Source organism: Phyllobates terribilis, unplaced genomic scaffold (assembly GCF_046119375.1).
Source record: "Phyllobates terribilis strain yellow unplaced genomic scaffold, ASM4611937v1 Scaffold_11__3_contigs__length_659146591, whole genome shotgun sequence".
In the NCBI taxonomy this organism is placed as follows: domain Eukaryota; kingdom Metazoa; phylum Chordata; class Amphibia; order Anura; family Dendrobatidae; genus Phyllobates; species Phyllobates terribilis.
Window position 1 is genome coordinate 424,815,981 of NW_027362771.1, and position 14,263 is coordinate 424,830,243.

A 14,263-nucleotide genomic window follows, 5' to 3' on the forward strand; every position below is an offset into this window, starting at 1 on the left:
GTCCCCGGCATGACTGCGTCTCTGCTCTTATATAGAAAGAGCCCTTTCTTTGGTTGCTCTTAATTAAAAATAACACAGGGCAAACTGCTGCTACTGGAAATGAAAAACATCTGGCAAACTCTTCCACTTTATAAGTCACTAAAAACGAAGAAAAAAGGACTTACCATTGCCAAGAATATTGAATATCTTCTTTACAGATTCATTAACACAAAGTTATTCCCAAGGATAAAGTGAGCGGCCAGTCCATGTTCCTGAGTGAAGAGCCTGTAACTCCTGAGTGTATTTCCCTCCTCTGCTTCTAAACACATCCACAGCGAGCTCCACTTTCCTGCACTTTTTTCTTCCCTCTGCAGTGACTGAGTAGCTTTGCCAGTAAATCATAATTGCCTGAGTCTCTGCATTTTAAATACCGCCCAGTGAGACAGATGTGCATAAAAGAGATGCTATTTCACTGAATGAAACCACTTTGGTCATAACCTTTTTTTTCCTGCACCACGAGGGAACATGAAAAAAACTTTCCTTTCAACATTCATGAGTTTCTGGTTTGTTATAAAAGCACGCGTCCAAGGTTATATGACAGCATAACTGGTAATGTTACGCTGAAGGGTGCCAGTGAAGGGTTAAGCCACTCTTTTTTTTTTTCTTTAAGTCCTCCGAGCGGCTTGTTAGCTGGCTGTCTGTCTGTTTATATAGTTCTGTACTGCTACACATTAGCTATACTTCATGCCTAAAATTAAAATGAATCATTTAGGTTTTTTTTGTTTTTTTTTTAAAGGAAAAAAAAGTTCTCTCTGCTTGCTTTACCAGGAAGAAAACGCCTTTCATAAAGTGTTTCCAGGCTGCTAGAGGGTGAATAATGTCTGTGTGGAGCAAAATGACGTGACAGGGGACAGAACGCTTTACTGCCTCTAGTAAAAATCTAAGACAGCGCACAGTGACAGCGCACGACCATTTGTCAGTAATTTAATGCTACTATTTTAGTACATCAACTATCTCTGTGACAAAGATATATTGTACAGTGGTTTATTTTGGATTACCTGTGAAAAATAAATTACTAGAATATTACTGCTTGAGCTGTCATTGCTTAATGAATAATATACTGTGTGTTATTATAAACTAACAATGCATTAAACTACACCGCGTGCAGAATTATTAGGCAAATGCGTATTTTGATCACATGATACTTTTTATACATGTTGTCCTACTCCAAGCTGCATAGGCTTGAGAGCCAACTACCAATTAAGTAAATCTGGTGATGTGCATCTCTGTAATGAGGAAGGGTGTTGATTAATGACATCATCAACACCCTATATAAGGTGTGCTTAATTATTAGGCAACTTCCTTTCCTTTGGAAAAATGGGTCAGAAGTGAGATTTGACGGGCTCTGAAAAGTCCAAAATTGTGAGATGTCTTGCAGAGGGATGCAGCAGTCTTGAAATTTCCAAACTTTTGAAGCGTGATCACCGAACAATCAAGCGTTTCATGGCAAATAGCCAACAGGGTCGCAAGAAGCGTGTTGGCCAAAAAAGGCGCAAAATAACTGTCCATGAATTGAGGAAAATCAAGCGTGAAGCTGCCAAGATGCCATTCGCCACCAGTTTTGCCATATTTCAGAGCTGCAATGTTACTGGAGTATCAAAAAGCACAAGGTGTGCGATACACAGGGACATGGCCAAGCTAAGGAAGGCTGAAAAACGACCACCTTTGAACAAGAAACATAAGATAAAACGTCAAGAATGGGTCAAGAAATATCTTAAGACTGATTTTTCAAAGGTTTTATGGACTGATGAAATGAGAGTGACTCTTGATGGGCCAGATGGATGGGCCAGAGGCTGGATCAATAAAGGGCAGAGAGCTCCACTCAGACTCAGACGCCAGCAAGATGGAGGTGGGGTACTGGTATGCCCTGGTATCATCAAAGATGAACTTGTGCGACCTTTTCGGGTTGAGTGAAGCTCAACTCCCAGACCTACTGCCAGTTTCTGGAAGACAACTTGTTCAAGCATTGGTACAGGAAGAAGTCGGTATCGTTCAAGAAAAACATGATTCTCATGCAGTACAATGCTCCATTACATGCATCCAACTACTCCACAGCGTGGCTGGCCAGTTAAGGTCCAAAAGAAGAAAAAATAATGACATGGCCCCCTTGTTCACCTGATCTGAACCCCATAGAGAACCTGTGGTCCATAATAAAATGTGAGATCTACAGGGAGGGAAAACAGTACACCTCTCGGAACAGTGTCTGGGAGGCTGCTGCACGCAATGTTGATCGAAAACAGATCAAGCAACTGACAGAATCTATGGATGGAAGGCTGTTGAGTGTCATCATAAAGAAAGGTGGCTATATTGATCACTAATTTTTTTGTTTTTTGTTTTTGCATGTCAGAAATGTTTATTTCTAAATTTTGCGCACTGATATTGGTTTACCTGGTGAAAATAAACAAGTGAGATGGGATTATATTTGGTTTTTATTAAGTTGCCTAATAATTCTGCACAGTAATAGTTACCTGCACAAACAGATATCCTCCTAAAATAGCCAAATATAAAAAAAAACACTCCAACTTCCAAAAATATTAAGCTTGGATATTTATGAGTCTTTTCAGTTGATTGAGAACATAGTTGTTGATCAATAATAAAAATAATCCTCTAAAATACAACTTGCCTAATAATTCTTCACACAGTATATGTAAGGAATAGAGGGAATCTATCAGCAGTTTTTTGCTAACCCATATAAGAGTAGAGACCTTGATTCTAGCGATGTTTTACGTAATGATCTGTGTTTTGCTATTTCAATAAAATCAGTCTTTTATCAGCAGATTACCACTAAAAAGACTTGCTGCCTTGTGCCCCCTAGTCAACTGCTCTGTGTAACCCCGCCCCCACCACTGATTAGCAGCTTTCTGTCAATCAGTGGTGTGGGCGGGTTATATGAGGATTAGCATTCTGAGCACTGCGATCTGCAGTAGAGAAAACTGTAATTCAGGGTCTCTGGCCTTACATCATGCTGCTATCAGGCAACAGAGCAAAAAGCTGCTGACAGATTCCCTTTAAAGAGTATCAGTCTTTTTATTTTGTATTTCATCAATAATACCCATAAAAATAAACAACTTAGAATATAAGTAATATCAATAATATATCTTATAAGAGAAATGTGTTTCTCTTCCTTTCTGGGCTGATCTTTCACACTCAATTCATTGGTAATATCTTTGTTTAGTGAAGACAAATTTTCCCATTTCTGAGATAGTTGACAATTTGTGCTTATAAGATTCTATAGAGAGAGGAGGAGGGAGGAGATAGAGGCAGACACAGACACCTTGCTGCAAGTTCATCGTGATTTCTGCTATACATAGCAGGGCTGAAGCCCTACTATGTATCGCACATGTGATTGGATGATCGTAGACTCAAGTCTCCTAAGGGGACTATTGAAGTGAAAAGTGAAAAAAAAGTTTCACAATGTATGGAAAAAATTAAAAGAAACACAAAAGTTCAAAAGTTCAAATTACCCCCATTTTGCCCCATTGAAAATAAAACAGTAAAAAAATATACACATATTTGGTGTCACTGCATTCAGAAATGTCTAATCTATCAAAATATGAAATAAATAAATTTGATCGGTAAACAGCGCAACAAGAAAATAATCTAAACACCAGAATTATGTTTATTTGGCCTCCGCAACATTGCAATAAAATGCAATAAGAGGCGATCAAAACATCGTATCAACCTCAAAATGATGTCAATAAAAATGTCTACTCGGGGCACAAAAAAATAAGCCATTACCCTGCCCCAGATCGCAAAAAATAGAAATGTTACAGAATTTCTTTTCACCACTTAAATAAAAAATAAACTATACATGTTTGGTATATGCGTACTCATATTGACATGGTGAATTATATTGCCAGGTTGGTTTTACCACATACTGAATATGGTAAATAAAAATCCCAAAAAACGATTGTGGAATGGCACTTTTTTTTTCCAATTTCAACACACTTCGAATATTTTTCCCGTTTTCCAGTACACTATGTGGTAAAATCAATGGTGCCATTCAAAAGTACAACTCATCCCGCAAAAAAAAAGGCCTCATATGGCCATAATGATGGAAAAATGAAAAAGTTATGGCTCTTGGATAAGGGGAGGAAAAACGAAAATGAAAAAAAAAAGAAAACTGCTGGGGGAAAAGGGATTAAACATAAAAACAAGTCCTAAATACATTGGCTTCAGCTGGCATCATGTTTCAATTTGCAATGAGAGATACTGTACACTCAATGGCTATTTTAGTTTTTCCTCTCCATCCCCTTCTCACTGACTCCCACTTTCTTCCCTAGGCCTCATATAGAGTCATACTACAGAACACTAAAAACTCCTTATGATGTTGTACAGTGGTCAATACAGCACTGTACTAAGAGTAGTGTTGAGCCACCCCCGTAGTGTTCGGGTTCGGTTCGTCGAACACTGGGATGTTCGTGGAACTGTTCGTCGAACACCTTAGAACACTGTTGAACAGCATCGAACACCGTTAAAACCAATGCCAGGCAAATAAAAACACATAGAAAACACCTTCAAAGGTGTCCAAAAGCTGACAAACTGCTCAGAAGACACTCTCTTTAAAAAAGCCAGCCGGCAATTCAGCATCGTTACCCGACAATTTTGAACAGAAAGAATAGAGCATCACACATAGATTAGATAGATAGAAACATGTCAGTCACATATATAAGAAGTACAGTGACAGTGTTGGTTACTGTACTTGTCATTAAGTGTTAAAGGATTTATTAAAAAAAATAATAGTGTTTTCATGCACCGTCTCTTTAAAAAAGCCGGCCGGCAATTCAGCATCGGTACCCGACAATTTAGAACAGAAAGAATAGAGCATCACACATAGATTAGATAGATAGAAACATGTCAGTCACATATATAAGAAGTACAGTGACAGTGTTGGTTACTGTACTTGTCATTAAGTGTTAAAGGATTTATTAAAAAAAATAATAGTGTTTTCATGCACCGTCTCTTTAAAAAAGCCGGCCGGCAATTCAGCATCGGTACCCGACAATTTAGAACGGAAAGAATAGAGCATCACACATAGATTAGATAGATAGAAACATGTCAGTCACATATATAAGAAATACAGTGATAGTGTTGGTTACTGTACTTGTCATTTAGTATTAAAATAAAGGATTTAGTAAAAAAAAATTGGCGTGGGGTTCCCCATAATTATAGTCTCTAGCGGAGGTTAAGCAGATGGCTGGGGCAGATGTTTGAAGCCTGGAAAGGGGGTAATACCTACGGAGCTTCCCAGGCTACTAATATCAGCCCCCAGCTGAATACCTAGCCTTTACTAGCTATTAAAATGAGGGACCCCCAAAAAAATGACATGGGGTTCCACCTATTTTAATAGCTAGCAAAGGCTAGGCAGACAGCAGGGGGCTGATAATAATAGCCCAGGAAGGGTGCCATGAATATTGGCCCTCTCCCAGGCTAGAAACACCAGCCGTCAGCCGCCCCAGAAATGGCGCATCCATAAGATGCGCCAATTCTGGCACTTAGCCTCGCTCTTCCCACTGCCCTGTAGCGGTGGCAGTGGGGTAATAGGACTGGGGTTGATGTCAGCTTATAATGCCAGCTGACATTAAGCCCAGGTTAGTAATGGAGAGGTGTCTATAAGACACCCCCATTACTAACCCCATAGTCAAAGTTAAAAATAAACACAAACACCCAGAATAAAGTCCTTTAATTGAAATAAACACACAATTGTTTATTGTTCTAAATTAAACCACACTTACCATCACTCCCATTCCTGCAATAAAAGTAAAATAATAAACCAACATCACCCTTACCTTTCCATGGTTCCCAGGATGGCTCCAGCTCTGCTACATCGAGATGACAGGCTGTATCACAGGAGATGGCTGCCATCCAGCTTGCCATGCCACAGACACTGAGAAGCGCAGGCATGCTTGCGCTCCTCAGTGTCTGGCTGTGATGGCATCCAGATGAACTCAGCTCACCTCATGCACATCACTGACAGCGTGGGAGAATTCTCCTGCGCATGTGGTGAGCGTGAGAGAATTCTCCTGAGCTCACGGCAAGCGCAAGCGCAGGAGAATTTTTTCCACGCAGTCAGTGACGTGCATGAGGTGAGCTGAGTTCATTGAACTCAGCTCACCTCATGCATGTCATTGACAGCGTGGGAAAATTCTCCTGTGCTTGCCGTGAGCGCAGGAGAATTCTCTCACGCTCACCGCAAGCGCAGGAGAATTTTCCCACGCTGTCAGTGACGTGCATGAGGTGAGCCGAATTCATTGGACATGAACTCGGCTCATCTGGATGCCGTCACAGCCAGACACTGAGGAGCGCAAGCATGCCTGCGCTTCTCAGTGTCTGCGGCATGGCAAGCTGGATGGCAGCTTTCGGCTGCGATCCAGCCTGTCATGTGAATGTAGCAGAGCTGGAGCCGTCCTGGGAACCATGGAAAGGTAAGGATGAGGTTGGTTTATTATTTTACTTTTATTGCAGAAGACATTGGCTTCAGCTGGAATGGACGTGATGGTAAGTATGGTTTAATTTAGAACATTAAAAAATTGTGTGTTTATTTCAATTAAAGGACTTTATTCTGGGTGTTGTGTTTTTTTTAAATACTTTACTAGAAATTCATGGCGGTCATCAAATAAATATTAATTTAAAACCATATAACTAAACTAATCCACGGAGCATAGCTGGGCGATTTTCCCACTAATGAACATCACAACAAAATAAAATGCTTGAAAAAAGGGGAGGGCGGGTGGAATCTTCACTCTTTTGCGCAGCTCACAATGACACGGGGACCGCAACAGCTGTTCTTATATACTCCATAAGCCTTCCTGCACTTTTTAGCTTAGCCAATCCGTTCCCTGGAAAAAGAACCGCCAAAACATCTAGCTGATACTGGTTTTAACCTGCTCGTGACAGCTCACAGCTTACCAAGTGATGTTAAAGATGACATAAAATACCATTAATCCTTTAATGAACATGACCAGCATTATTAAACTAAGCTGACTGGGTTTGTGCTACTATGAGACGCCCATTCTATTCTTGCTTCAGGGGGGGCTTACATTCGGCAATACCCATGGCCAGGGCCAAAGGCACCACTCAGTGCACCCGGACAAGTGCCGGGGCTCTGGTCAAAGTGGGGTGCCTACTTACCATCAATGACACCGGCACAATATGGGGGCTGTGAGTCAGGGAGGCCCGGTGTCAGCACCGGCATTGGGTCCCCCCACATCGTACTTTCAACTGTTTTGGCATCTTGGATACCAATACAGTTGAAAATAAGGATGGGAGACAGAGCCGTCCTCTGGCGCTCCCTCTCCCATCATTCCCCCTCTGCGTCTGAGCTAGCTCTGTGACGTCTCAGCGCAGAGGGTACAATGATGTCATTACAGCGGATGCTCTGTGCCGAGCATGAGACCGGAGCATGGGGGAACGGGGAGAGGTGAATATTTGATTATTTATTTTTTATGTATGGAGCATTATATGGGGCCTATTATACTGTATGTAGTAATATATGGGGTCTATTATACTGTATGGAGCATTATATGTGGCCCATTATACTGTATGAAGTAAAATATGGGGCCCATTATACTGTATGGAGCATTATATGGGGCCCATTACATTGTATGTAGTAATATATGGGGCCCATTATACTGTATGGAATACTATGTGGGGCCGTTATACTGTATGAAGCAATATGTGGGGCCCATAATATTGTATGGAGGTCTATGTGGTGCCCATAATACTGTATGGAGGACTATGTGGTGTCCATAATACTGTATGGAGGAGTATGTGGTGCCCATAATACTGTATGGAGCACTATGTGGTGCCCATAATACTGTATGGAGGACTATGTAGTGCCCATAATACTGTATAGAGCAATATGTGAGGCCCATTATACTGTATGGAGGACTATGTGGTGCCCAGAATACTGTATGGAGGACTATGTGGTGCCCATAATGCTGTATGGAGGACTATATGGTGTCCATGATACTGTATGGAGGACTATGTGGTGCCCATAATACTGTATGGAGCACTATCTGCTGCCCATAATACTGTATGGAGGACTATACTGTTCGGTCTAAAATGAAAACTTTTGAATCCCCCCAGGGTACGCACTGTGTGCTGCAAGGATTAGCCGGTTTCTGAGCTATTATAGAATTGACAATAGATATCACTCATGTAATGTAAGGAGTAAGTGAAATCTTTGGCATTGTACTATACTTATTTTTTATTTATTTATTTTACTCACTTATATTGCGCCATTAATTCCACAGCGCTTTACAGACATCATCGCTGTCCCCATTGGGACTCACAATCTAGATTCCTATATTTCTCTGCCATACCTGTGCACCATGAATCGCGGTATGTGTTAGAGGGGCCCACTGAGACTCTTTCGCCTGGGGCCCACAAAAACCTGGAGCCGGCCCTGGCTATGGCCCTTATTCATCAAAGAAATTTTGCCAGAATTCTCAAGTAAATTGCTCTGAAAAGTGGTGAAATTTTTGCGCAACGAGGAGTTGTATGAAAATTCTGTGATTGTTGTTTTCACGCTAGTTTCTCCTATTTGTGCCAAAATGGGTGGAGCTGTAGAAGGACAGGGGTGAAGTGGGGGTGTTCAAAACGTACTGCAGTCAGGAACTGGAGTAAGATTTTTGTTTTGGTGCATGGAGGTGTGTACCTCTTAATGAATTAGAAGTGTCTGACATCTAAACACCCACTTAGATTTTTTTTGCAAGATTTATACAGAACCTGAAGGAAAAAATACTAGCAAATCAGAAGAATATAGGGGTACAGTAAATCTCCACTCTCCTATGTGAGCAGTGCATTATGCCTTGTACAAGTTTGAATAACCAAAAAAATACCATTGCTGAACAACTTTTTAAATTATATCTACTTTGGTAACATTAGAGATGAGCAGCTCTGCCTAAATTAGAATTCAGCAGATCATGTGAATTTAACTGGTAAATTTGATTTGCAGTGAAGTGATTTCACACGCTGTCACAAAGTATTAAATGATTTGTGACGGCTCTGTCATTTTTGCTGTTTAAATGCTGTTTTTAACCTTTGGGCATTCTGGGGTTAATGTCAGTCTTCCTGGCCTAGCTTGATGTGTTGATTGTTCAGCTGATGTGGGTGGGACCTTTTGCCCCACCTTATATAGAGTCTTATGCTCCTTTAGCTGATGTTGGTGTTCAGTTCATTCTGCCTAACCTGGAGTGAGGAGAAGGAGTCTGTTGTCTGGGGTAGTTGGAGGTTTATCTTGGAATTGCTGCTTGCTGTTTGGCTGAGTGTTTTCCTATCCACTATTCCATTTAGTTTTCCTACCTACTCTTTCCCTGTGTTTTCCTTTGTGGCTGAGAGTGTATTTTTTGGTGAGCTTGCTATTTCTGTTTACCCTGTCTAGTCCCTGTAACATTCTATTTGTACTGCCTCCTCCCTGGGGTAGAGAGGGTCACTAGCAGGGCCTGCTCAGGAGATAGCGAGACGCTGGCGGCTCAAGCCTCCTCACTATCAGAGGTACCCCTGAGATAAAGAAAAGTCAGGGCTCCCCTAGTGTGGCAGGGACAGATACGAGTCCCAACTCAGCCATTTCCCGTTTTTGCCACTTGCGGCATGACACACGTTGAATGTTCCCTGATATGACCCCAGAGCATAATAAAAGTAGGATTTTAAAAAAAAAATCCCTAACCTGTTCTGCAGCCAGCCATTGGTTTCCCCTCACCACTTCTCGTTGCCTTCCCCCATCACAAGCATCCTATTCAACCTGCTTCACTTTAGGTCGAGGCTTTCGAAGTCAAGCAGACCACTAATGCGTGCTCTGCCATTGTGGCACACATGGTGATGTTACGAGATGCATCGCCCAAGATCTGGTCAACGCTGCAGTAGCACGTCAAGACATATAATGGTGTGGCGCACAGTAACATCGAGGCCTAGTCAGCATCAGAAGCCTTGGCCTAGAGTAAAGCCGATATTTAGAAAAAGATTGCAACTCTTAAAAATAGAGAACTATTGGTCTTGTAAATTGTAAAGAGAATATGTCACCAGATTTTTGCTATTCAATCTGAAAGCAGCGAAATGTAGGGACACAGACCCTGACTCAAGTGATATGTGCCTCACTGGGCAGCTTAGTGTAGTTTCTATAAAATCATTGTTTTATCAGCAAGAGATTATAACTAGAAGACTAGTAAACCTACTGCCATATAGTTTAACCATGTCCCACCACTAATTGGCACCTTTCTGCCTATGCACAATCAGGGCTGCCACTAGGAATTTCGGGGCCCCATACTGTCAAAATTTCTGGGCCCCCTTGAGACTCCACCCAGGTTCCTCCCCAGCTCCGCCTCCACCCTTTGAACCTTCCACAGTCCCACCGCCCACTCTTGGAAAATCTCCACTTCTGCACCACGTTCTCACCAATCACACATTAAAACAGTTCCCATTGAACCAGATCACATAGATAGCCAGCAGCTTTTATTTTGGCCAAAAGATTTTTTAAGCAGCCACCACGACAAGGAGACTTTTCTTGCTGGACTCTACTCTACTCTAACCTAATGAACATTTCTTAAAAAAATCCAATACTCTTTTTTTAGGTATATTTTATTTATTTTTCTTTAAGGGAATGTGTTACATACATTTTTTTTAACTAATTGTAACCAGATTGTGAATTTTTTTTAGAATCAGTATTTCTGATTGCAGATTCCATCAATCATTCCCTCCCCTCCCCAACTAAAATGTATAAGCTACTGGAGAATCCTGAATGCTGCCGCTTGATGTTGTAATTCGGCATTTGGTTTTGCAGCATCGCTCAGGGTAATCTAGTAGCTTATAAATTTTGGTTGGGGGATGGAAGGTAAGGGGGGGGGGGGGAATGATTACATCATGCAATCACGCACTGAAGTGGTGGACAAATTAATACATGGACTTAAGTTAGCTACCCACACAGCCAGTGGCACTGCCGCGCCCGCCACCCAGTCAAGAAGAATCTAATGGTCGCGTCAGCTTGCCCACCACCGCCACCTGCCCGCTGCCGCCGCAGCCTGTGATCTCCGAATTAATAAATGTAAACAGGGTATATTATTGCATACAGTTAGGTCCATATACAGTACAGACCAAAAGTTTGGACACACCTTCTCATTTAAAGAGTTTCCTGTATTTTCATGACTATGAAAATTGTACATTCACACTGAAGACATCAAAACTATGAATTAACACATGGGAATTATATACTTAACAAAAAAGTGTGAAACAACTGAAAATATGTCTTATATTCTAGGTTCTTCAAAGTAGCCACCTTTTGCTTTGGTGACTGCTTTGCACACTCTTGGCATTCTCTTGATGAGCTTCGAGAGGTAGTCACCGGAAATGGTCTTCCAACAATCTTGAAGGAGTTCCCAGAGATGCTTAGCACTTGTTGGCCCTTTGCCTTCACTCTGCGGCCCAGCTCACCCCAAACCATCTCGATATGGTTCAGGTCTGGTGACTGTGGAGGCCAGGTCATCTGGCGTAGCACCCCATCACTCTCCTTCTCTTCCTTACACAGCCTGGTGGTGTGTTTGAGGTCATTGTCCTGTTGAAAAATAAAAGATTGTCCAACTAAACGCAAACCAGATGGAATAGCATGCCGCTGAAAGATGCTGTGGTAGCCATGCTGGTTCAGTATGCCTTCAATTTTGAATAAATCCCCAACAGAGTCACCAGCAAAGCACCCCCACACCATCACACCTCCTCCTCCATGCTTCATGGTGGGAACCAGGCATGTAGAGTCCATCCGTTCACCTTTTCTGCGTCTCACAAAGACACGGCAGTTGGAACCAAAGATCTCAAATTTGGACTCATCAGACCAAAGCACAGATTTCCCCTGGTCTAATGTCCATTCCTTGTGTTCTTTAGCCCAAACAAGTCTCTTCTGCTTGTTGCCTGTCCTTAGCAGTGGTTTCCTAGCAGCTATTTTACCATGAAGGCCTGCTGCACAAAGTCTCCTCTTAACAGTTGTTGTAGAGATGTGTCTGCTGCTAGAACTCTGTGTGGCATTGACCCGGTCTCTAATCTGAGCTGCTGTTAACCTGCGATTTCTGAGGCTGGTGACTCGGATAAACTTATCCTCAGAAGCAGAGGTGACTCTTGGTCTTCCTTTCCTGGGGCGGTCCTCATGTGAGCCAGTTTCTTTGTAGCGCTTGATGGTTTTTGCAACTGCACTTGGGGACATTTTCAAAGTTTTCCCAATTTTTCGGACTGACTGACCTTCATTTCTTAAAGTAATGATGGCAACTCGTTTTTCTTTACTTAGCTGTTTTTTTCTTGCCATAATACAAATTCTAACAGTCTATTCAGTAGGACTATTAGCTGTGTATCCACCAGACTTCTGCACAACACAACTGATGGTCCCAACCCCATTTATAAGGCAAGAAATCCCACTTATTAAACCTGACAGGGCACACCTGTGAAGTGAAAACCATTTCCGGTGACTACCTCTTGAAGCTCATCAAGAGAATGCCAAGAGTGTGCTAAGCAGTCATCGAAGCAAAAGGTGGCTACTTTGAAGAACCTAGAATATAAGACATATTTTCAGTTGTTTCACACTTTTTTGTTAAGTATACAATTTCACATGTGTTAATTCATAGTTTTGATGCCTTCAGTGTGAATGTACAATTTTCATAGTCATGAAAATACAGAAAAATCTTTAAATGAGAAGGTGTGTCCAAACTTTTGGTCTGTACTGTATATTGGGACAGAGACAACATTTTTCTAATTTTGGTTCTAGACATTACCACAATGAATTTTAAACAAAACAATTCAGATACAGTTGAAGTTCAGACTTTCAGCTTTCATATGAGGGTATCCACATTAAAATTGGATGAAGGGTTTAGGAGTTTCAGCTCCTTAACATCAGCCACCCTGTTTTTAAAGGGACCAAAAGTAATTGGACAGATTAAATAATTGTAAATAAAATGTTCATTTCTTGTACTTGGTTGAAAACCCTTTCTTGGCAATGACTGCCTGAAGTCTTGAACTCATGGACATCACCAGACGCTGTGTTTCCTCCTTTTTGATGCGCTGCCAGGCCTTCACTGTGGTGGTTTTCAGTTGCTGTTTGTTTGTGGGCCTTTCTGTCTGAAGCTTAGTCTTTAACAAGAGAAATGCATGCTCAATTGGGTTGAGATCAGGTGACTGACTGGGCCATTCAAGAATATTCCACTTCTTTGCTTTAATAAACTCCTGGGTTGCTTTGGCTTTATGTTTTGGGTCATTGTCCATCTGTAGTATGAAACGACGACCAATCAGTTTGGCTGCATTTGGCTGGATCTGAGCACACAGTATGGCTCTGAATACATCAGAATTCATTCGGCTGCTTCTGTCCTGTGTCACATCATCAATAAACACTAGTGACCCAGTGCCACTGGCAGCCATGCATGCCCAAGCCATCACACTGCCTCCGCTGTGTTTTACAGATGATGTGGTATGCTTTGGATCATGAGCTGTACCACGTCTTCGCCATACTTTTCTCTTTCCATCATTCTGGTAGAGGTTGATCTTGGTTTCATCTGTCCAAAGAATGTTCTTCCAGAACTGTGCTGGCTTTTTTAGATGTTTTTTAGCAAAATCCAGTCTAGCCTTTTTATTCTTGATGCTTATGAGTGGCTTGCACCGTGCAGTGAACCCTCTGGATTTACTTTCATGCAGTCTTCTCTTTATGGTAGATTTGGATATTGATTCGCCTACCTCCTGGAGAGTGTTGTTCACTTGGTTGGCTGTTGTGAAGGGGTTTCTCTTCACCATGGAGATGATTCTGCGATCATCCACCACTGTTGTCTTCCATGGGCGCCCAGATCTTTTTGCATTGATGAGTTCACCAGTGCTTTCTTTATTTCTCAGGATGTACCAAACTGTAGATTTTGCCACTCCTAATATTGTAGCAATTTCTCGGATGTTTTTTTTTCTGTTTTTGCAGCTTAAGGATGGCTTGTTTCACCTGCATGGAGAGCTCCTTTGACCGCATGTTTACTTCACAGCAAAACCTTCCAAATGCAAGCACCACACCTCAAATCAACTCCAGGCCTTTTATCTGCTAAATTGAGAATGACATAACGAAGAGATTGCCCACACCTGTCCATGAAATAGCTTTGGAGTCAATTGTCCAATTACTTTAAAAACAGGGTGGCACATGTTAAGGAGCTGAAACTCCTAAATCCTTCATCCAATTTTAATGTGGATACCCTCAAATAAAAGCTGAAAGTCTGAACTT

General features: G+C 41.7%; 1 protein-coding gene across 2 annotated transcripts in view; it reads right to left on the reverse strand.

Moving 5' to 3' along the window:
- The window catches only part of IL16 (interleukin 16), a 219,654-nt gene extending 218,805 nt beyond the window's left edge, over positions 1-849 (reverse strand). For both annotated transcript variants that reach the window (XM_073653140.1, XM_073653139.1), the window contains exon 1: positions 165-849. The gene's annotated coding sequence lies outside the window, so the exon portion shown is untranslated. The remainder of the gene's footprint in view (positions 1-164) is intronic.
- Positions 850-14,263: the final 13,414 nt, after the last annotated feature.